Consider the following 26,432-nt stretch of genomic DNA (forward strand, 5'->3'; position numbering starts at 1 on the left):
CATACGAAATAAAGTGTTTTTATTTTATACTTTAAACTCGTCGTTTTATTTTCTATGGTCTCTGGCTTTCGTTCCAAGTGGCTCGTCCATCTTTAAAATTCTTTACTGAATTCTGACTATATCCTTATGTCCATCTAAGTCATGGTAAATCAAGTATCGGCCTTTCTTATCGTTTTACTTAGCGCCTAGATATGATTATCTTTGCTCATCCTTCGGCATGAGTTTCCAAGTGTCACATGAGCAACTGTAAGCCTAATGATACTGCGGTAAATAGTAATTAGGTGAAAATACATAACTCTTAATAGTACCAAGTGTAGAGTAGCTATTAATTTTCACACTTAGACGCACATTTGGTCCGTAGTGGCTTAAGTCAGGATAATAAAGCCAGCCTAACTCCTTCCAGAAGCTTTAAAGTTTTATTCGCTCTTCGCAAGCTTCATAGAACTACCATGCATGCACGAGGGTTTCCGATAGTAAGCCACAGCGATGCATTTCAGGACTACTGTGGATGACAGACAGACCAAGTCGCGCCATGGACAAAGATATATTTATTTAGGAGTGCCGTGATTATCCTTATCATTATTTTGACATGCATTCTGTAGTTCGAGTTTTGTGACCAAGGGTGGTTTAGTGGTTTTGGAGTTCTGTGGATTTTGAACCCAGGTTTGCACTTGCGAGAAGGGCATGAGAACGAACAAGTTTGTTGATTGTATTTATCAGTATATTATCCTTAGGTTTAAAAATTCATTGGTAATATATAAAACTACTAACTGAAACTAATACTTTGACGCAGTACATTTTTAGAATAGGACTTATAAATTTAAAACGAATACTTAAAAATTGGTCTGTTTCAATATGAATTCTTTTCAATAACACATTGGCAGTAACGAAGCCTGGTTATGATCCACGTAGCTTTGAAATAAGCCTGGCGCAGATTAGCGCTTATTCACGCCCGAAGCAGCCATATTTGAATGCAGGGTATTAGTTATTGTCATGAGCACCATTTCAAATGTAATAATCAATGATGCATTTAGCTAGATTTCGAATTAGTATTTGATTTGCTCTACGGATCAAATAGTATTTCGTATTTTTATTATTTTAATTGATTAATAAAAAAAATGTTTCATTGTGATGATCTTCTACGTGTACACATTGAGAGTTTTTATCTTTTAATTTCTATACTATTAAGTGTATGGAGCATTTTTTAATACAAGGAAAATTATTAATCTTTTGTAAATGTTAATTCTGCTTTAAACTTCATATAATCCTACGTCCTTGACAAGTGAGGCTAGCCTCAGATACAGTTCTGCTTCTAGAAGCTTCTAGAACTGTATCTGTTCCATGCCCTACGAGGTCACGAGACTTTAAAAGAGTTTAACATGGAATTGAGACTGGTTTATTGAGAGATAAATAATAATAATATATTCTGGGCCATCAGTAAGGTTGATCTATCTCACGTCTGTCGTGGCCAAGTACCTGAATGCAAAAAAGAAGGTAAGATAATCAGCACGCTGGATCCCTTCGCGACAAAGTTACATCGCCTGACGTATCAACATCAGGTGATGTAGTTACCACCCAAAAGTAGTATGATAAAACATAATAATAGTAGGTAATAATATTTCGTGGACCAGGCTCGATTAATTGGCACCGTGATATTAAATTCTTTGATAATAACGTGACACGGAACTTAATAAACGATGGTATTCCTTGTTCCGACCAGGTTTAGTACGAGATCAATACCGATTTGTAAAAGTTACACTTTTACTTTAAATTTAAACTTTTTAAAGGTACTTTTTTCTTCTGCTGCCTAATTGACCTTATTAATAATAAAAAAGTACTTATCGAGTTATATTACCTATGATAAGGTAAATTACATTTTTATTATAGTTCATATTTAGTAACGCAAACTATTTAGTAACCAAATGTTAACAATCATATCACACTTATAGTCAAAATTAGTCCTTTACTTTTAAACTCATGAATTGTGATATAACATTCTCTACACTTATATTATTCTTTACTAGCGACCCGCCCCGGCTTCGCACGGGTGCAATGCTGATCCTAAATACATTACAGAAAATCTGTAAACGTTGTATATAAAAATGTGGGTTATCCATACGAGATAGACATAATATACCATCACGGACTTTTCTGTAGACCTTTTCAATGTGTACAATACTTAGTACATTATTTTGATAAAACTCGTAGGGTTCAGCTTTGCAATGTAAGCGGGAAAAATGTAATTATTTACGACATCACATTAGAAACCTCAAAAATAACAGTACTTTTCTACTATTTAATGGATGTTATTATACATATAAAACCTTCCTCTTGAATCACTCTATCTATTGAAAAATCCATTGCGTAGTTTCAAAGATTTAAGCATACAAAAGTACATAGGGACAGAGAAAGCGACTTTGCTTTATAATATGTAGTGAAGACTCTCTGTTGATGACTCAGTTCTCTTTATTGATGAGAGTCATAAACTTGGAAAATTATTTACGATTTTTATGAGTGGAAAGGATATAAATACCGATGGATTAGTTTCCCAAATTACAGCTCAAATGTCTCATTGATTACGGTGTATTTAAATTTCGTAGTTTGTAACATTTTCAAATTTAACGATTTAACCATAGTGTACCATGTTTTTTTTCGAGTATCTTCGTTTATAGTCGTGTATTTTCGGGTATCTTCGTTTATCTTCGTTTATTTTCGTTTACCTTCGTTTATTTTCGTGTATTTCGTTTATCTTCGTTTATTTTCGAGTATCTTCGTTTATCTTCGTTTATTTTCGAGTATCTTTATTTTCGACTATTTTCGTTTATCGTCGTTTCTTTTCGTGTATTTTCGTTTATCTTCGTTTATTTTCGAGTATCTTCGTTTATCTTCGTGTATTTTCGTTTATCTTCGTTTATTTTCGAGTATCTTCGTGTATTTTCGTTTATCTTCGTTTATTTTCGTTTATTTTCGTTTACCTTCGTTTACCTTCGTGTATTTTCGTTTATCTTTATTTTTCGATTACTTTCGAGTATCTTCGTTTACCTTCGTTTATTTTCGTGTATTTTCATTTATATTTGTTTTCGTGTATTTTCGTTTACCTTCGTTTATTTTCGTGTATTTTCGTTTATCTTTGTTTATTTTCGTTTATTTTCGAGTATCTTCGTTTAATTTCTTGGTTAAGGATAAATGCTGTATTGGTTAAAATCGCTTCAAAAATTAGCCATTATTTGTCGTAAAAAGTAAATGACAAAAAAAAGTTATTGTGGGTTATCGATAAGAGATGACATCATGGACTTTTCTGTAGACCTTTTCAATGTGTACAATACTTAGTACATTATTTTGATAAAACTCGTAGGGTTCAGCCTGCGTTTGCAATGTAAGCGGAAAAAATGTAATTATTTACGACATCACATTAGAAACCTCAAAAATAACAGTACTTCTCCACTATTTAATGGATGTTATTATACATATAAACCTTCCACTTGAATCACTCTATCTATTTAAAAAAACCGCAACAAAATCCGTTGCGCAGTTTCAAAGATTTAATAATACAAAGGGACATAGGGACAGAGAAAGCGACTTTGTTTTACAATACATACAATATGTAGTGATATACAACTAGTGTCTTAGATTTAAGAACATCTCAATGAGTCAAGTTAGAGCCGAAATTTTATGTTGCCAGTTGACACCCAGCTACTAACAAAGAGTTTCATTTCACATATATTTGAACATCCAACAACAACCGACACTGAAATTAAGTGGCGCAACCTTTTTTATTTAGGTCTGGGCTTCAGCTATCATGATCTGATAGACAAATAAGTGATCAGCCTGTTGTGCCTAACCCACGCCGTTTACTTTTATGGTCTAAGAAAACCAGGTTTCCTCATGATGTTTTCATTCACTGTACAAGCGAATGTTAAATGCGGACATAGAAAGGAGAGGCATTGGTGCACAACCGGGTATCGAACTCACGCCACTAGGCTATCGCTGCAATTATATTAAAAACAAGATTGTATTAAAATAAATATGTAATATAACAACCTCAGCTAATTATTGATTGATTTTTTTAATTTGCTAACATGTTTGTGAGGTGGTACTGTAGTAACACCGTGGATAATGGATTATTAAAACTAAAACTCGGTTATAAAAGATATATGTAATTTATAGTTTTATCATAAAAGTAAATATCATATCAATATTATATCATAGTAATACACAATTTTAAAATGCGACAAAGTAAACTTGTGTGACTGCCGTTCACTGACACACACATTTATTTGCACAAAACATTAGAAAGCCGCGCTTGAGTGATCTCGGCTGACCTAATTTTCTGGAAAGCAAAAACTTAACAAACGTCTCTATGTAGCTAGAAGCTACCATGGGATTAAATTTAACTAGATGACCATTTTTTAAACCACACATAACCAAAAATAGTCCTCACGGTTATCTGAATAAATATACAAATTAATTCATTATTTCAAGAATTATTTGTGTAGTTCCATAAGGTTTTCTATATAATAATAATAGCCTTTTATTTCATTGTCTTTACACTCAATTATTTATATCTTATTATTTTTAGGTATCTGTGCGCCCTTTATTGGCAAAAGAACTCCTCCAAATCCCGCCATTTCTGTCTGCACTGTACCACTATCTGCCTTGTACCACCTCTTGTTTCCTTAATTTAGTCTATTCACCTTGTATGCTGTCTTTCTTTTTAATTTATTGTAACTTGGGCATCACTTTAGTGTTTTCTTGCTTCACTTTTCTATGACTTTTGCAATTGCCCCACCCATTTTCACCGCACATTTAAGTTATTTATTTTTATTGTAACATCTGATAATTTCGTTATTATTCTTAATTATCGATTCTTTATTTTATTATTTTCTTTCCTGTTCGTTCACATAAAGATTTCTTACCGATTACCAATTTCGACAACAATCTCGGTTAAATCCTACCTGCCTAATACATAGCGTAACAAAAACATATGTGCAATTCACACGTGGTATTAGTGAAACCTTCAAAAACAAAGTTTTTATAATTAATCATATATAAATTAAACATTTTTCACTATCTAAATGTATTAAACTTTTCTTTAAAAACAGTATATTTGAATGATAAATTTTAATTTATAAGTTTAATAAAAAAAAATTAATTTGGCAAAAACTACAAGGAAAGTTTTAAATTCGATTAAATTAAAAAGCGGCAGTAAAAAGAGGCTATTTAATGCCTCCTATCTCATTTACTCCCACGTTAAATCTTATGAATTTATGATTCTATCTCTTTTTACTGACGGTTTTTCCGTTGCATCTGGTTTGAAATTACGATTCTAAAGAAGATTCTCTATCTATCTCATTTTCTCACACGTTAAATCTTATGATTATAATTATGTTTCTGTCTCTTTTTACTGTCGCTTTTTCCATTACATCCGGTTTGAAATTACGACTCTAAAGAAGTTTCTCTATCTATCTCATTTACTCCCAGGTTAAATCTTATGTTTCTGTCTCTTTTTACTGTCGCTTTTTCTGTTGCATCCGGTTTGAAATCACAACGATTCTAAAGAAGTTTCACTTCAAAAAACTGGTAATAGTAAATAATACTGATATCGGGTTCGGAATTGATTTCTAAATTTACGTCACATCTAGATGCCAGTACATAGAGTTAGCGGCCATTAATTCGAGGCAATTCAGTTGGGACCAACTAAATGACCAGACCCAAACTATCTCCGCACATTAACTTATATCATAGAGGTATAGTGGACACTAAGCCGCCTGTGAATTTGTACGAGGTGATTAAAATATACAGAACCTTCCGAGAGATTGAACTTAGTTGTGTTTACTATTAATTTATCTTAATACCTATAATGTATAATATAATGTAGAAAAGAAATAATTATATTTCTTAAATTAGATTATTAATTATCTATTTTGCTTTTACTTTGTTCGTTTAATTTTGTTTGTTTTCAGTTGGCTAGTAAGCAGGAGCCACGCGTTTTGTATATTTTTGTCACCGCGACGTGTTTTTGAGATTTTAAGATGCCCAAACTAAGTATGGATATTAATTTAAAGTTTGTACAACTGTACCGTGACCATGATTGTCTGTTGAACGCCACCCTTCCAAGTCATAATTACAAATCATAAAGTGATTCAGCAGTTCAAAAAATTGTGGCGAATTAAAGACAAGGCCAGACAGACAGTTAATGTAACTCTTCTTCTCGTTCGTATAATGCAAACTGGTGCTGTTTTTGAACTTATTCACTTGAATAGTGTTTTTTTCAAATGCAGCAATTTTTAGACGTGTGGTCATCTCAGTCACTGCAATAGTACTAACTTAAAATAATCCTAGTCTCATGTAAACGGAACTAGCATGTTCCAAGTCAGGTCAGCAAGCCAGGACAGTACTAGCTTGAAAAACTAGCCTCGGGTAATTCGGCATCAGTCTTATTTCTGGTCGTAGTTCATTAGTGGACTTTCTGTAGCGGTAATGTGAGGCCCAGACGTAAAAGTGTATTAAAATTCAGTAATAATTCAAAATAAGTGCTCAATTTTGAAACATAATGATTGTCAAGGAAAGGCAATATAAATTCTCAGTATAAAATATAATGTATTTCAGAGAAAGTAAATCCATTAAAGCGGTAAAAGGATTTGATTGACAGCCCTCATGTGTTTTCTCATAATGAAGTAGGTACTTAAATACATTTAAACCTTTTCCTTTATAATATTACAAATGACGCTGGTCTGGATAAGTGAGATATAATTTTAATCCTCATCCTCATAATGCCAGCAACTATGGGGTCATGACCCCCTCCAACCCTCTGAGGCCTTGACAGGATGGAGTAAATCGTGGAGAGATGTTTAAGGTTAGGTTCTAAATGTTTCTCATGAAACACTATACTACTAACTTCGACCATATAAACTACTGAACGGGAACGCTAAATCTTGTATAATACATAATAAGTACTTCATAATGAAGATAGGCTTTCCTCAATCAAAGACAATTTGTTAATACTTTTTATATATAATTCTACAGTACGCGTAGGATGCTATAGCTAGTATATTGACAGTCACATCGCATTTGTATTTAATTATTTTGCAAATGTTTAATACAAACTTTCAAAAATGAATTTTAGAAAGAACTGAATCGAATGTTTCCATCATATTTTTTAGTTCATAAAGAAAATTCATCGTGCTTATACGTTAATGGAATATGTTTTAACACACTTGCTTGTACTTAGTTTGAAGTGGAATATTCAATGTTAACACGTATCTGAGAGCTTGGAAGCCTTCCTTAGCGATGCATTAACCACTTATCTCAAGTACATCATAACTATTACCGACTTACTTGACCTATAGCTCGCTTACGTTGGGTAAGTTAGTTACTTTTATATGTATATAAATCATATAACGTATGGTTTTATAAGACTGTAGAGATATATCTATGTGGCAGTGTTAAAGAAATATATTTCGTTTAGAATAATTAAATGTATGTTTTTATCAACAAATAGACGTACACACAATAATAGTTATACATTAATTATCAAGAACCTATACTATTTAAAGAAATGATATTACGTAGTGCAATATCATTCATAGCAAGTACAAAGAATTTGTACTGTTTATTTGGCCTTGTACACAAACACTAAATTATTCAAGTACCAGAATAAGTATCGCAACACAGCGTGGAAATGCTAGCTTTACACACTGCCGCAAGGACCAAACTTATAAGATTTGTTTTAAATTTTTATTTATGAATGTTTTATTATTATTATTACTATTTAGGCTTAGAAGTATATTGTAAATACTGTATATGTATTTGTATGTTCGAATAAAGTTATACTGTAGAAATAAAAGGCACACTGTATGTACTAGCCTGGTTTAACATTGTATCTCGAATACATGCCTTTTATCGATTACCTATAGTGCATAAGACATAACACTTTGCCGTTTGCCTGCCGAGGGATTCTTGACTAACTCATAGCGTGTCTAGACTGAAGTGTTTACAGAACGTAGTGATACATATTTGACAACTTTGGAGCCCTATGTTAATATTTGGTTAAATGGCAATGCACATTCTTGGTTCTTTCAGTTTCTATTGTAGATTTGAATCATTTCATTAATGAGAATAAAAGAGTATGATAATTAAAATTGTAGCCAAAGCAGTAGATGTAAGTTCCGAAATCCTTAATAAGGATGAAAATATATTAGACAACAATTATTTAAAAATAACCCATCGGCTTTCACAGCATCAGGCATATTACAGCTGCTGACTAAAGTATTTCTGCACCAATTCGTTTTAGCGTCATTCAACGTACTAATTCATAAAAGCCCAGCAACTCACTTGCAAGCCTTCTGTTAATTTGAGTGTCCATGGGCAGTATAAATTAATATTAGTTATATATGTAACTATTCTATTTGAGTATACTCTTGAACCAACTATGTCTTAGCACGGGGCCTAAAACAGTTATTACTATGCTAAGTTAGACCAACAGAGTCTGCTATCACGCATAAATTACTCGCTGTGACGAGATGCAATTCCATTGTGACGTCTTCTGATCCACTTCCTAGACACATCTGTTACAAGCCAAGTTATTGTCTAGTCTTAGGATGTATAGCTCCATCCAATTCTCGAATAGCCAATATTTATTGGCACAGACTGAATGTACTAAATTGACTCGTAGCTGAATAGAAAACCTCTGTCAAAGCTATATTGGATTAAATAATATGTCAATAATTCATTATGTCATTACGTAGGTAGTTAATAATTTTATACAAGGGAATCGAACTTAATACCTTATAGTCTGCAATGGAAGATGCTAACCGGCCGACAAATGAGGTTAATTCCACTTAATATCATTTTAATGAATTTTTATTATTTTATCGAAGTTTACAAATATGCTCTAGAACACAAAATAAAAGCCAAGAAATTCAGCAGGCTTATATTTTTTCGACTAAGTTAAGTAATTTGGCATTTAATCTAACACCCCATTTTCGAGCCTGAGGTCGCTCGTAGCTTCGTCTGTGTATATTTCGAATATTTAACCAATATTTTTGCTATGGCCTCAATCGTAACATATAAGAAGGAACTTACATAAAACCATACTATCTCTTGGTAGAAGTTAGTCGGTAGTTTTAGTTTATCACATTCATACACACAAAGGGACATAACTTTCTAATACGGAAGGATGCACGAAGACATTTTAATATCTGGTTTGTCTGTCTCATTTTGGAAACTCATTAGAGTTATTACCAAAACATCTCATTTCCACATCTGGCAACATCAAAATCCATTACACTCAATTCTCAAATGGCAAAGCTAGCTTTAACTGGTATTAGTTGAAAGCTGGTAATTACTAGAGGTGGGTCGCAATTAGCAGCCCCCGCCCCTCACCCCACTTCCGTGCTCATTGTGCGACCAGACAAAACCTGAATAGATAGCGACTCATTCGAGACATTTCATTGTTACTTTATGACTGGATAATATTTTAAAAGCACCACCAAAGTTGTACTTAGTTGGTGCGTAAAATATGGTTCGACGTACCTTAGATGAAAATATTTTTTGTTCACTTAAAGTTATTTTATATTTGAGATTTTTAAAAAAGATAGTCAAGGATATATTTCTCATTGTAGTTTTTTTTTGCCGATGACAACCATAACTATGTAAATAGTTTTCAATCGGCACTTTTAGGGTAAATACCAAAGTCTGATCAATATATATAAGGTTTTAATATATATTCATTGTTTTAGTGTTTACTTAAAAAAATTGCCATTTCCTAAGCTATAATTAAAGTTTCATACAAAAATAACTTAATACAAAGTGAAACGCTTGCATAATCACCTGCTCAACCGTGCTAAGCTTACTTTCTTCGTAGCCTACCAGAGAAATTGCATGTTATGGGAAGGCTACTATAAAATTTGTGGAGAACATGTCGCCTCATTCCCAACAACAGTAAATTTAAATATTTCTTATTTCATGAACATTAACACGAATGTATGGCATTATTTACATTACTCGACGTTCTGAGTTCTTTTGTATTCACGGCCTTATTACGGCCTTAAAAATGTTCCAAAAATGCGATTTGATTTGTTAAAATGGTCGCTACGGGTCTGTGCTTTTTATTACAATACTAATAACGCGTTGATACAATATATTCCATCATATTCATAGAATGCAGGGAACAAAATAAGGTTTGTTGGAAATATAATTTGTATTAATTAGCGATCAACGTTAAACAAGAAGTTAAATTGAGTTATTTTGCATTGGGGCCAATAAAACAGCAGGGATTTAAATTATATTTATAGAGCATTGGTAAAAAGCACAATTTCTGGATTTTTTTCTGAACCACAAAATTACGACAAACACGTGTCAAAATTAACATACATACAAAAATATAAAAAACGTTGTCGTCCCTAAAACATGTAGACGCGACCCGCGAAATCAGGTAGATACAATAAACAGTGTTAATACAAAAACAACCATAAAATAAAAAATAAAAATTATAAAGAATTAATTAATCTATTTGAACTAAAAAGAAATTATCGATATTGTGTCCCAATTCTACCTTTAGCTGAGGCCAGCGAACCATGAAAAATGTCAAAACTCTGTGCAATATCATTATGGTGGCGACATAACCTGTTAATTGGAGAGTTTCTGCTAACGTTTGTTCGACAATGTGGGATGTGATAACATTTTGATTGTATTAACGACTCCCGACCCGAGGAACTTCTAAGGATACACGTTCTAAAATTTTAACATACATACAATACGCAATTTTTGTGTAACACATACGGCATATGGCAAATAGCCGCTTAGCGGTATTAGATGCCATTAATATTAAACAATTTCAATTGACTCTAATGATAGTATGAAATAGCTGTCGACTATGCTGCAAAAGCTCAAGTTATGCAAATAATTGTGATAATCTTTCGCATTAAATACATGTTTTGACCTGACAACGTAACGAAAAAACATGACGCATGCGGCGTTACCTCTGTTCAAATTAAGGCTTGAAGTGCAAGCGAGAGCGCGGAACGAGAGACAAAGAGGCACAATCGGCTGGGTTCGGCAGCATTCGTTCGTTAAAAATTGACATAATTGTATTTATGTGTACACATGAATGTAACTTGATCAATTCAATTGTGATTTCTATTTATTCCATCTCTATATATATCCGTACAAAACATCAGTCCTTTCTTATGACGTTGTTACGTTCAACTACCGTCAGTAAACCGACTTTACAGACAACCATTTTTTTTTAACTCTAGTTATAGTTAAGGACTAATGTCTAAAACTTGCCTGTCAAAGTCGCTTTACTAGGGGCCAAAAGAAAATTGCATGAATTCATCAAGGCGGAAGGATAATTGTCGACTCTGATCGTGAACAAACAGTTGTTATTTTGCTGTTCAATTTTGTTTCATTACCTACGTCTCACTTCGTTATGTTTCATGTATAATTCGAAATTAACGGAATTTTAGATTTGTATAAAGTATTTGTCATATTTAGCGTAACACTCGAAATACACACTTATTTTTTTTAGAAATAAAACCCGTGATTGCTTAATAAAAAAATAAAAATTGTCTTTAGCTTCCTAAACAGTTAAGGTACATTTATTTATTTCATTTAATGTTTACTAGTAGTCGATTAGTGAGGTCTTAATGACGAGGTATTAAAAAGAAACAAACAGAAATCAATTTCGGTGAGAGATTAGCTGTTTGAACTGAAAATATTACCAATGTTTAAAAAAAAATAAAAGCAACTTCCCCAGTTTTTATTCTTATTTTACGCTGTATTTACAAATTCAATTTGACCATGAGTTATTAGTGAAAATTCAAGGCATCTGGAAAGCATCTAAAATCCTTTGAGGCAACTCCACAATAACCAACGCAAAATTACTTTTCACCAACTATGCGGCTACAACGTTATTAACTAAGAGAAGTTAGACAAACCGCTTTACAACAAGATTAATGAAATTCAATTATTATTTTGTTTGAGCTCAACTATTTCATAAGCATACGAAAACGTTCACATAAAAAATACCTCTCATACCAATATATCGTATGAAAATGTCGTTAAAAACCTACTGACATTGTATAGGCTTTATATACATTTATCTTAGAACCACCGGTTAGACTGCTTTCTCACTATATTTATTTGGTTATAATTTGTATAGGATATGGTTAAGAAATATTTATATAGAAGAATTTTAAAAGAGTAGGAAATCGTATCTAAAGAGGATTCGCTGGAGATGGAATTTCCAAAAAGCACAACAATTTGTTTGCCACGCAACACTACCGTGTGAAACCAGCTATACTTTATTTCCCAATTCGACTTCTTTGGCAACGCACTCTGGCATTGTTTGTCTATGGGCAGCGATATCATTTTACATCAGGTGAGCTTCCGGCCAGTTTGCCCCCTGTTCTATAAAAAAAATTAAGAATAGTTATTTAATCATTTTATGCGAATTGCGGCATCCATGTGTGCGCTATGTTACCCTGTTGTATGTTCTAGAGAAAAATTAATTTGTATAATTTCTTTCAGGTATCTGTAACTATATGTAAAACAATATCAGATTGCAGAGACAGTAAACATTGTCCGATGTACTTGCACCCGCTGTACTTGCGAACAATACTAGGTGCAGCCTCAACAACTAAAGTAGCCATGATCAAGAAATTTCTAGAATTCAATTTAAACTAAAAATTAATATGTCACATTTCATACTTCAAATACAACCAACTTTTGGCAGTATAAGCCTAAACTTATCCAGTTTTAAAATGATTTCGAAATTGCAGGACTATAATTGTTGTATCGCTTTCGAAGAGAACTTGTCCATCGTCCATCTTGTACATCGTAGCAAAACCAAGGTGATGATTGTTGACCGTGCCGGAAATAATTCGCCTAAAGTGGCTCAAGTCGCGAAATGCAACGTGGTCCAATCGTACATTTATCTTGGGGTCAGATTTCGAGCAATGGCGGCTGCATCGACGAGATCAAACGTCGGATGGGCATCACGAGAACGGCGATGGACAAGATGCAGAAAATATGGGGAAACAGAAATATAACAAAAGCCACGAAGACCAGGCTCGTGAAGGCACTCATATTCCCCATATTTCTGTACGCAGCCGAAACGTGGACCTTGCGAGATGTGGAAAGGCAGAAAATAGACGCTCTCGAAATGTGGTGCTGGAGAAGAATGCTTGGGGTATCGTGGACCGAGTTTCATAGCATATAGGACATAGCGATCACGACCGCTCTGCCAAGAGCGAAACGAATGAGAAGAAGAAGATTGTTAGCCTACGAAGTTTTCACAATTCACAAAATCTTATGACTTTTATATACTTAATCTCTAAACACTTTCGTAGAGTTTTAATACTGTATACAGTAATAAAAGTATTTATCTACATTGGAATAAAAATGTTTGAAGTGGTTTATTTAATTATAATTAAAGCCTAGCAACGCACTTGTTGCACTCTGGCATTGAGGGTGTGCACTGGCATTGTGGCAGTGTCACTAAACATCCTATCCTCCTGTTCTATAAAAAAAACTTGTCCTTGATAAATAAAAGACATGTACACTGCTACAAATCTGTTTTATTGACCGGCAATCTAGTTTGCCTTCCACTCTATCACTTCCCATCTATTGCAACGCAAATGTTATAACTTCAAAGTCAATAGTAATCTTCGGTTAAATTACGTCCTAGAATAAAGATTTAAAGATTTTATTCTCAAGGGACATATTATCCTTATACTAAAATTTATATAAACCTAATAATAAAGATAAAACATGTGTTGTAATATGTAATAATTAGTCACTTTAGAACATATTATAACATAGCACCTTCACAAAGTCTAGAATAATTTATTTAAACTTTTACATCTTGCATTAATTAAGTAGTTTTATTTCAATCTGTATTTAAAGACGAAATAGTAAAAAGTAAAGTTAAAATTTAACGGCCATGAATCTTTGCTTATATTTAGAATGTCCAATATATAGGACATTTCTCTGACCAATTCAGTTGACACTTCAACCCTCAATATCGGCTCATCGACGGAAGAGTGGGCAAAAACGGGCAGACTAAGAAAAAGGATCTTTTTCCGTAAGTCAAATATTATAAGTATAAGCAAGTATTCCGTCCATAACGGTACATTAAAGAGTAATTCAACATCAAAGGTATTATAATTTGGAAATATTTCACATAATACAATATTCAGTCCGCTCAATCGCGATGGACCCTTACTTTGATGTCTTCTTAATATTTATAAGTACCAGAGGTCAAGAGATTACGTATAAACATATTATTTTGACAGTACCACCATCCTGTATTTATTTATCCATAATATTTAGATATATCTATATACATTAAATTATGTAGCTCCACTAGAATGCATCATAAGTGGAAACTAACTCTTCACTTGAACATTAGCCAACTCCCGACACAACTCACGGTCGTTCATAATTTGAAGTTTGTGTGAATAGGTGTAAGTGGAATTAAATGAAATGAAATCGTTTCGTTGATAAGATAGTGGGTCATCCGTCATATATAAATAGGCATGCAAATCTCATATTAATTTTATAATGTCATATAATAGAAATATTAACATAATGTCATAATAATAGGTCAGTTAAGTTATTTAGAATTGTTGTCAAACTTATCATACAGATACTCGCACACGCTATAGAAGCAACTCGCCTTTAAAAATTTAAAAACCATGGCGAACAATTTCTTGCATACATCGTGATGTAGCATGCAGGTACCCACAGCGGTGATGGACCCCTTGGTATATACAGGTTAGTTCTTTGAATGTTTATGAATAATAAATCAGATTTGAATATTGCTTTTTGTTTATTGCCATTTCTTCTATTTCGTTTTACGCCCTTGATTTGAGAACGGGCAGTAAATGTAAAAATAGAAGTACATATATTCATAAGTGTACATTGTTTTTAATTTAATTTATTATTATTTATAGCTTAAAATATCATGTGGAACAGGGTGTTATGGTTGCAGCTCTCAATATATGACACTGATTGTGAAGAGATCACTTTTCCTAGTCTTTTCTTTTTATGCAGGTGATAAGTTTGATACCAACTTCATTACTGAGCCACTAATTTAATTAAATAGTAAATTAGCTTTTCGTTCTATTTTTAATCAAGCACGTTAATTGTTTTGTACGAAGTGAGTCAGTAACCGAAACAATTCCCTTGATTTATAGATCGTAACAGTGTTCCTTAATTAATCGCTATTTTTACAAATCTTCTCCATAATAGCAGACTGGCTTAGGTTTTGTTTACATAGTTAGCGGATAGCGTTTTACTAACGGAATAGCGTCTATTTAACTGAAATTTATTACTGTGTAATGTGTGTTTGACTAATGTTAGTTTTTAACTTGTATTTATTTATTGAAATCCTTTATCCATTTTACATATATATATAATCCGTTTTTAAAAATCCACATGCGCATAAGAATTATTCGTTAAGTTTGAAGTGATACAGTCTGTATAAAAACTATAAAGGGAGAGAAGTGAATTATAGTAAATCAAGTAATTAATGGTACAGTAGAGGTGATTACTTCACATATTACCAAGACCCGAGCAACATTCGCACAACTTCAGCCTGTATGTTGACAAGCCGAATCGAGGAATAGTCGGATCCAACGTCAAATATCTGCAGATATATAGGTGTGAAGCGTGGAAGGTTATCAAAGACATATCGCACCAACACCAAGTCTTCATCAAGCGCTGTCTTTGCCGTATTCTGGGCATTTACTGGCCCGCGAAAACCTCTAACGAGAAACTTTGAGAGCGCAGTTGAGTGACCTCGATTAGCCAGAAGATCAAGCGACGCAAATGGAAATCGATAAGCCAAACATTCTGAAAAGATCCCAATCATATTACCAAGTAGGGATTTGACGGGAACCTGCAGGTAATTCTGGCATCGTACAGTTACAGATGCGGCAAAGTGAGCCGGAAAGACTTGGAGCAAGGTGAAATACGAGGCTCAAGACCGAAGGCGATGGCTACTAACTGTGAACGCCCACTGCGCTCACTAGAGGTTATAGGACATTAAGTCTAGTAAGCATTAATGCAGTATTTAATTTTCAACCCTAGACTTTATTGCCAGTGATCGTCAATATTGTTTAGAGTTATTCCTATTATCTTAACACTGTCGTCGCCAACTGAAGATCACGTGGTATCAGTATTAATCATTCAATATTAGTGATAATGATCATTCTCGCTAATTGCAGGTTTTAAAAACCCACATATTTGAAAATAACGCGTAGCGTATACTCGCCCGGTTACCGGCGTGGCTTGAACCGGCCCGTTCCGGTTTTATCCGGATAAATGCGGCTAGAACTCGACTTTCGCCCTCATTACGGGTTTTATCAAATTAAGTAGCGCTTTTTACTTTTTCATTTGGCGCTCTTTCTTGCTTCCATTTAAATAAATGTTACGTGTATAATGATAATGTGATATGGGTATCTCTTTAATGTAATCATTATAAACTTTATTTAGAAGCCGAAAAAGTGTTAAATTCGTAATAATCTGTTAAACTTTTTAGATAATATCTAATTAATTAGTGAATCGTTATTATAAAGATCGTTGATAGACTTTAGAATTACGTGTTTCTTATAAGTTATATAAGTATACGGAAGTAAAATAATTCGGATTATACGAATAAATGTGTACCTACTGCCTTTCCTGCCGTCCATAGTTGGACATTGTATGATACTCGTAAGTAACGACCAAAGATTAGAAATGCTAAATCTATGCGAATACAATAAAGATGTATGCATAAAGTATTTATATCTTGTATGTTAATCATTAATATAAAATTTCATAAAAAAAGACAATCTCTCAAGCACGGTATGAAATATCGCTAGTATAAAAGTGAATGTCTGCATAAAATCTCGTTTTTCATTTCGTTGTAAAAAATATGGCTTCATCGTTCCATCTTCAAGTTTAGAGCACATCATTATCCATACACATTCTAAGGTTTTTGATAAACACTAAACATATTGGAATTTTTGTTTTTTTTTACGCCACTCTGATTTTAGTAATAGCATCCATGTGGAAGAAGATCAGTGTTGGCCAAGTGGCTTCAGGACGTAGGTTCAATCCATGAATGAGCGAGCACCAATGAACTTTCCATCTGTTTGTGCATTTAATATTCGCTAAAATAGTGAAGGAAATCATCGTGAGGAAACCGGTTTGCCTTAGATCCAAAAAGATTAAAGCGCCAAAGGTTTTCTTAATTTAATCAATAGGTGTAAATTAATATTAAAAACTCTAATTTCACCCAAACAATGATAAGTATGTTGATAATATTTTTACAGAGTTACAAATTATCAAAGAACATAAACAAAACAACTTTAAATAAAATTAAAGAATAAGTAAAAACATTGGCTAAATTAGTTAAAAGTTTCTTGAGTTTTAAGAAAATCTGACAGACTTATTTAACGGCACAAAATTATAGTCATTTTTATTATATATTTTTTGTTTTTGTGCTTGCATTAAGTCATGGCAATGATTACTGGAACGAAAAATAATGGGACGAGGAAAATGTTTCGTTAAACAGACACATATTATATTTTATTGAAGTTAAAAAGTAGCAGAGTGGTACATGTTAGCAAAAATCGAATATTAAAAACCAATTTTTCAGATATCGCCGTATCGTTAATTTTATCGTTAACCGGGGTGCAGTTAATTTGCATTAAACGGGCATGCAACGTCTAGACACGCGAGTTTATAATTAATACCTAAAGTGAACAATGCACTGTCGGACAAAGGGCATTAAATAGTGGGTACTTTAGTTAGCTTGGAGATAATAATGACTGTGTTTAAAAACTATCTAAAAGTCAATATGTCCTGGAAGTTTACTAGGAAGTTTTTATCGAATAAAACCTCTTTGTGTTTTCTGCGACCTAAAAATCGATTTATTACCTTAATTATTAGATGTTAAGTTGCAGTCTGCAGTAAGGCTATAGAATAGAATGCACTTTCTATCTCCGTAGCTTATTTTTTACTCTCTACTGTTCCATCATAACCTGTCCACATCGTGTCTCTGACTTACGTACTAATAGATGTAAAACTGATCTAGAATTATCGTGATTCATGTGCACTTTTTTTTTTAATTTTCCTAATCACTGTTGTGAAATGCTTTAATTGCTTTGTTTTTTTTTCGATTATTAGTATCTAAATAACTATATGTCATATATTTTTGCACTATTTGCGAATAAATTGTTTTATATTTCTGTATGCAACGTAGTACTCATAAATAAATATAGTAACGCTAAGTTATATTGTTTGCGCTAAATCGGTGTCAAAGTCAAAGAAGAATGACAATTGTCTGTTTTGACTTGGTTTTTCGACGTAGGGGCGTAAAGTTAGTCTAGTCTTAGTCTAATCAATTTTTGGATTCCTTTATGACCATACTGACACGCATTCCAGCGAATGAAGCGAAAATCCAGGATAATATAGCTTTTTCCAACTCAAACTCAATCTTTATTGCATTCCTTATGTTAATATTTTACACGTGACACGTTATAATTTATTACAATAAGGATCTTGGTTAGGCAGAGCAATGTTGTGAGAGGGCATGCTCCACCATACTTAATTCTTTTCCTTTCTATTCTTATACATTTCTACTCTTAAAAGATATTGCGAAAGGGAGATTTTTTCCGGATATCCAGGCACACACATAAACGCGTGAGTTATGCCTTATTTCTCAAAAAGTCATCTTATTTAAATAATATAGATGATAAAATCGAAGTCTATGGAAAAATTTAAGACAAAATATACAAATGTTAAAAAATTGTTGTAATTTCTGATTATATTTCAAATACATTAGGCTTTCAAATGCCATCACGTTGGTCCCATCAGTAAGTAGGCGACGCGCGGGGCCATAACACATTTTTACAGCCTTTAAAATTTACGACCCACCAAATTGGAATAGCTTTGAAAGGCTTGAATAGCCTTTTTATTAGCGCTATTCATGCTTCTGGCTTGTATTTTAAAAACATTATTTCGTTATAAAATATATTTACGCGCGAAATCTTTCCAAAATATTTTTAACACAAAACTAAATTGTTGAAACTGTCAACCTTTTTACAGATTACTACCCATTAACAGAATGGATTATTATAATGATACCACTATGAACACTTATTATCATTTATTTAAAATTATATTAAAACTTTTGAAATCGTTTTATGTATCAATATATTCCTTGATAGAAACTTTCCACCGCAGAGAGGCATGAAACTGACAAAACCTGTGAATGTTTTATATAATCTGTATGTTTATTTAGCCAAACCAGAAATTGGAACTAGAATCCGGCTTTATGAAAATCTTACCCAATAAAGGAGCTAAAAATTTAGTGAAAAATTTATTTTAGTCAATAAGAAAATAATTATTTATAGTTCAAAAACTGCTGATAAGAGGTAATAAATAATAACACTGGAACTAAATTGTTCTAAAACTTGCTTAGACAATTTTCCTTATAAACTCAGTGAGAATTGTCTAGTAAATTTGACTTCAGTAACAAAAGTTACACCCTGATATCCCTAGGGAGAGATGAAGACGTGTAATTCTAGTTAATATCATTGCTTCGGACCCGGGTGATAATGTTATTGAAATTGGTTTTCGATACCATTCAGAGTCTATATCTTCAAAATACGTTTTACACATTCACATATTTGTAATGTTGATAAAGAAAATAAGCATGCAATTCAAATAATCATGAACTTGAGGGTGTGTTTGGTGTCTTCGTTGGTGGTTTGTGTGGGATTTTTCTTGAAGTCTCTTCCCGGAATCACTGGTTTATCTTATTCCTACTTGACCAAAACCTACAAAACCCCCACAAGTATTTTTAAAACCTTGAAGTTTTGTTTAAAGATGCAACATTTACGCGTATTTTGCGAATCCTAAATATTGCTTGTGAGACGGATATATTTAATTGCACACTGGCTAAATTCACAAGGATTGCATAATTTAATTCATATAGTTATATAAGGTTTTGCTTTAAAGTTTTTGCTTTTCTGTATATATTGTGTTTAGTTTAATTTTTGTATTAATAAAAAACTTTGTAAAATAATAAAACCGTCATCGGGCAAAGCTAACTGCAGAAGATTATTTAAATTATTATTTTGATTATATAAATTGTTATTTCCACAAACAAATGCTCTTAAATTAGCTGACTGGGTCAAACCCCGCTTTTAATTGAGTATCGACGTTTTCCTGCCCAAATTAGGTCCCCTCTCCTCGCTTTTCTCTGCCCAATTAGGCTTAAAGATAATTCTTTTGTCACAAGCCAAAAAACTTCATCAGACTCTGAGGATTGACTAGTCAAGCCTAAGAGCGACGGAGCTTTAACTATAACAAATGCCGCACTTGTTCGTTTGGTTGCAAACAACGTGAGAAAACCTGTCTATTTTCGACATTATTTTACCGTTAATCAAGAAAATGAATGCATAAATGTGATTACCCCATACCTTATTGAGAAGCTACAGGACTTCTTACATATATTAAAGATGAGATTAGGAAATAAACTATGTTGATACAGCGTCACCATTGATCCTACTCAATAGTTATACCACGAAATAGATATATGTATTAATTTAATATTTTTTTTTTATAGTCAATTTAGTGAAGTATTGTTTAATACGCTTAACCCCCATACTTACGATACCTGCCACGTTCATGCTTAATCCGTGTTCTTTTCTTACACATTTGTTGTGTGAAGTATAGTTTTAATTAAACTTGCCTCACGAATGCTGACTTTTCCATAAAAATAAATTACATAAGCTCACTGGTAAAACACGTACTCGCACGCCAAACGTCAAACGGCCTACACTTTACGATAACGTGCGGGAAGGCAATTCGTAGTGAGTTATTTGTGGCCTACTAGGTGCTACGACACCTACGTTACTTCATGACTACGAGTTCGCAGCGTGTAGAATACTTAGATATGTAGGTTTCTTAAAATCCGATATCAAAGATATATTTTTTAAATTATTTATGACCTGTTGTGCTAAGTCTAATACATTTAAATTCTCTCTTAGCAAGTATTATTTATGTTCAAATATAAACAATGTGGCAACAAAGGCACAACGGACCTATTGAGAGTCCACTATAATTGCGGAAGTCCACAAACCAATGGGGCTGACTAACTTATTTTGATCAGTTTGTCGGTTTTCTCAGCAAGTCTAGGAAACCACTAAACTGATATAAGTTTATCAGTCATAAATAAAAAAAATGTTTGAATTTGATGGTTCCAGATAACCTAAGAACCTATTGCTTTGAATCAAAAATTTATTTTGTCATAATATTTATAGATTAAAGCCTTATATACAAACTATACTATATCATGTATCAGCAAAGCAGTTAATGAGGTCATAAGTCATAACCGATTTAATATTGAATTACAGAATGGAAATAAAGAATTTTTTGGTAACAAAGCGTACCTAAATCAATCCAACAACGTAATATTTCTTATTAGTAGACATAATATTTGGGTGTTTTCTTTCATAAAATCACTGACTGATTTTGCCTTCATGTTTATGAATGCCTTATGATAAATCAGAGACGAATTCATTGTTATTTGTATCGTTATCCTATTTTTCATACTGCAATTTTTATTGTATTTTCAGTCATAATATATTATAATGCAAAACAAGGATCAGATAAAAGTAAGAATATACAATTAATGCAATTTACCATTACTTAAGAGAAAAGTAGCAATTTTTTAAATAAAAGATCATTCAACAATATGGATGTAACAGTATTTTAGCGATCATCTCGGCCTTTTCGGGTCCATATTCGATCACCTAAAGTGTCAAGGTCCTGAGCAGCTCCATCTATGCAGTCTTCTGCTGGAGAAGTTTCTCTTGACAACAGGTTGCTTGTTCAGTAAGGACCACATGAGTTCTTCAAATTAATATATAATCGTCATTGCAGTAGAAACAAAAAATACGTACGTATTTTTATTCAAAAAAATTTATTAAGTAATTCTATTTTAAAATCAAGTTTTCATTGATTATTATTAAACATTTCCACTATTTAAGATATGTAATAAATATAATTATTCTCCACAATAATAATCAATCAATCACATTACAATCATTCCAAGAAAATCATTGTCCATAATACTGATATAGTTCCACTTATTGAGAATATCAATCTCTGATCCGATTACCAAATACACCTCTGTCTTTTATCCATGTAATCATAAAGCCACCACGGGTAAAATTTTCTCAATTTAAGAAAATGAATTCGGTAGGTATAAAATATTAAGCAAATATCTCTCTCTCTCTCTCTTTTATTATTTAAATAATAAATAGACAATTCGGATAAAATAACTTAGTTGCTCTTAGACACATTTCTGTGCTTGTTCTGTTTATTAATATTTCAACGGCTTTGAAACTCAGTAGCGCTGAATTCTACCGCGTGGCTAACCACTGTATAAATATTAAATCTTTTGTTATCACAATCGTTGATAATGATTATAAAGCGAATATACGTAATAAAAAAATAACGTAGTTATACATGTTAATTACATAATAGAAGAAAATGATTGTTTAAGACAACAGTTGTAATAACTACTGATTAGACAGGTCTAGATCTAACCAGTTGATTTATAATAGTAATCATAACTTAATTCAATAATAATAAATAATATAAGTTTAAGTATAGTTTTTTCACTTTAGTTAAAAAGGTTTTTGTATAGAATAATTTATTAAATAAAAACCGTTAATACCTTATAAACAATTAGGGTCTAGGGACAGTAGACAGACAGTAGTATAATAAATCATCAGTAAATATTTTTAGAACTGGAATATTACGCAATGCGTTAAAATTCAAGTATAAGAGCGCGGCCACTTCATCACACCATCGTGTGGCCGCGCTCTGACATGGTATAGTAATTTGTATGTAGTATGACGTTGCGGCACCGCTCCGGCGCCGCACCGCACCATTACCGCATGGTTGGTTGGCACTCTAAAATTAATACTATGAAGGAAAACTGATAAAAAAATGTGGAACGCTTCACGATTTTGCGTGTCATCCTTGCGCAGGGGCCATGCTAATCTTCTCTGTATCGTTCCAATTTTAGTTTATGTACTGCCGAAGCGAGTACACTAAGTGTAGCAATCAAACTGTATATAACCTTACGAAGCTGCAAAACTCTGTTAACGCGATTTAGAACACAAAATCCTAATAATAAATATCACATGTATTTCTCATAACGCAACTTTATATGTGTTTTTTTATTTTTGTTTATCAATAATTACTGTTTGTAATGTGTTTTTAAGCAAAAATCTGTATTTTCTTTAAAAACTGCTTATAAAAATTAGTTAAAGCGCCATCTATATCAGTACATGATAAACAGACACATCCATCCTCATGCAACCAACCAACAAACAAAATGCTTTCGCAAAAGTGTTGCTAGGTGGCGAAATTATTAATTTTAAAATTTAATCATTTAATTAATTTATGCGTTATGTCAGGGCCTGTTTCACAATGCCCGGATAAGTTCCAAATAAGCTATTTCATATTTGTTACTTATTGGTATGATAAATAGTATTTTTGCGTTTCACGACTGACAAGCTGATAGCGCTATACGTCATGAAATTCGAAGTATCTTATTTGGAACTTTTATATTTCGAATAATTTATGTTGCATAGCTATTTGGTACTTTATCCATACATTGTGAAACAGGCCCTTAATGTATTTAATGTTATATGTATATATTTTTGTGAATGTATAACAAATTATTTTATTTCAGCCAAATTAAATTAAGACAAGTAAAGCCAAGGGACAATCTACACTAAATTTATAGGCAGTGTCTTGATATCTGGGCATCCAGCCTGGCAGTGCTAAAAGTGCAATTTTTATTATTTCTTAAACACACATTAGCCAGACTTTAGGCATGTGCCTAACCTAGTGCTGTGACCCACTTTTGTATTTAGGTATCACTAGCACTACCAACATAGGTAAATAAAAAAAATCAAGGGTGCCATAACCTTTTTAGGTCTCGGCCTCAGATTTCTGTATCTGTTTCATGATCATTTGTCAATCAAATTGGCAAGCAGGTTCTTGTGCCAGACACAATTCTAGTCGATTTTTATAGGTTTAGGATAACCCGGTTTCCTCACGATGGTCAAGCTAATGTTAAATGGGCACATAGAAAGAAAGTCTATTTTTGCATAACCGGGGATCGAACTTATGACCTCTGGAATGACAGTGCACGCTGAAGGCACTAGGCCAACAATGCACACTCACCTACATAGGTACAAAAAAAATTCAGTGTCTATTTTGTTTAATTCAATTATTTCTTTGAAATTAAAGTGTAACAATATCAATGCATAATATGATATGAATAGGATACTTATATGACTATTGATTGGCACTTGCCGATAAAGAGAATTCGCTTCATACCAAGAAAGTGTAATAACTATAAGTTTTTTGGTGCCTTAATATCAAGTTCCAACTCTAAGAGAGAAATTCAGAAACAAGATTTACCCGATCTATAACTCCCGGATATCAAAATCCATAGTTAGACCAGATCTATTTTTCTAGATCTTGTCTAACATAGGATAGGTTGGCCAAAGAGCGTCCACTTTACTTAAGGTTACGTCAATCCAATGTCTGGAGCCCCATCTACAATTGAGCATCACCAGAATCGTTCAGGGCGGCCTTTCTTTTTGCCTTGGGAGTTCAATCTAGTAATAAGCCTAAAGATAAGATAAATATCTGCGCTCACTTATTCGACTTATAAGCCGAATGTCACATTTTTTATTCCTTCCTTTAGACCGCAATTTTATCAAATTTATAGTAACAGTACAGAGATGTGTAAGCTGAATAAATGTTCAAGAACAAAATTAATTTGGACAAAAAATGTGGAACGCTTCACGATTTTGCGTGTCATCCTTGCGCAGGGGCCATGCTAATCTTCTCTGTATCGTTCCAATTTTAGTTTATGTACTGCCGAAGCGAGTACACTGACTTAATCAATCAAATTGTATATGACGTTACGAAGCTACAAACCGATGTTAGCGCGTTTCAAGGTTAATAAATATTTATGTCCAAAACTTATATAATTTACATAAAACCTAATAGAAAACTACTTTTTATTTTTTTCTACCAACATGTTTACACTCTTAATTATATTATTAATCCAAATCGCTTAGGGTTTTTGTATAACAAGAGATAGAAATTTATGTTATATACAAATATATCAAAGCGCCATCTATCCTAATTAAGTAAAACTACTAGACGCCGCAAGTGCTGACAAGAATTATATTTTGTCAAAATATCGTTAGATGGCGCTTCTGAGCTTATTATTTCTTGAACTGCAAATAAAATAAAATAATTATATTCTGATTATAACTGGAATTGAAAATATTCTAGTATAGGAAAACTAAAGGAAATCATACTATTTATGGACAGATAATTGTACAGAAGGGAGAAGGTAAGCTCGAGATACAACGTTAGGGAAGGCACTACGTAAGGCCTTTTTATTTCAAACAAAATAATACCACTTCAGTAACATAAGTTTTGTAAATTATAAATTAAAATTGCCTGGTAAATTGTCAGCAAATTGAGGCTCACCTTATCCATAATCAAAGATAAGATATGCACTGGACTTGGTCATATTTTTCATAATGTGAAATTAATTTTATTTTCATAAACTTATGTATTTTTTATAGTGATAGCCCTAGAAGAACAACAACTAATTTAAAATACACCGCAATCATTGAATTTCAAATTGGTTTGGGATGAATATTTAAAAACTAGAAACGGATTTACTGCTATTGGGAATAGTGGACTTTCAGTTTGCAATTTGAATGTTTATTTCATTTAAATTCCTGGCTTTCGCTTGCCCTTACAAAGAGCACAAAGTCGTAAAGCACTATTACAACTGTCTTAATGTTTTTACATCTTTGGATCTATAACAGCTGTAATTTATATCATCATTTTTGGAAACATTTTATCATTTAAAAAAAACATGTAAAAGCCTTTCTTTTGTCGAAAATATTTTGTATACAATGTTATATAGTTATACTCCTACTACTATTACGAAATTTACTTTCCTGAAATAGATAGCAACTACCATAAATATAACCAATTTTAGTTCTACCAAATAATCATAAAAGTTAATGGACAGTTCAATAACAAATAAATAATAAATCTCTGCTTTACTAACGCTAATATTACTGGGAAAAGATTGTAAATAATTACTTTCTTGACATTCATCAAAATGTGCCGTCGTAATGAGTACTGTGTTCGTAATTATGTTACCTAATACCAAGATACAATAATAAAAGATTTTTGCTGTTTAGTCTGATTAGATAAATTATATTAATATACATTTAGTTAATTTCATTACTATTTGCAATAAATACATAACAAGAAGGTTTAAATCGTCAGAAAGTAAAAAATAGCTTTTG

At 32.6% G+C, this 26,432-nt stretch overlaps 2 non-coding genes across 2 annotated transcripts; both read right to left on the minus strand.

The window, feature by feature from the left end:
• Positions 1-23,012: 23,012 nt before the first annotated feature.
• Positions 23,013-23,119, minus strand: LOC123690724. The gene has a single exon (XR_006751324.1). It is a non-coding gene; the product is annotated as a U6 spliceosomal RNA (small nuclear RNA).
• Positions 23,120-24,875: 1,756 nt separating this feature from the next.
• Positions 24,876-24,982, minus strand: LOC123690720. The gene has a single exon (XR_006751320.1). It is a non-coding gene; the product is annotated as a U6 spliceosomal RNA (small nuclear RNA).
• Positions 24,983-26,432: the final 1,450 nt, after the last annotated feature.

The sequence above is a fragment of the Pieris rapae genome, chromosome 3 (genome assembly GCF_905147795.1).
Source record: "Pieris rapae chromosome 3, ilPieRapa1.1, whole genome shotgun sequence".
In the NCBI taxonomy this organism is placed as follows: Eukaryota; Metazoa; Arthropoda; class Insecta; order Lepidoptera; family Pieridae; genus Pieris; species Pieris rapae.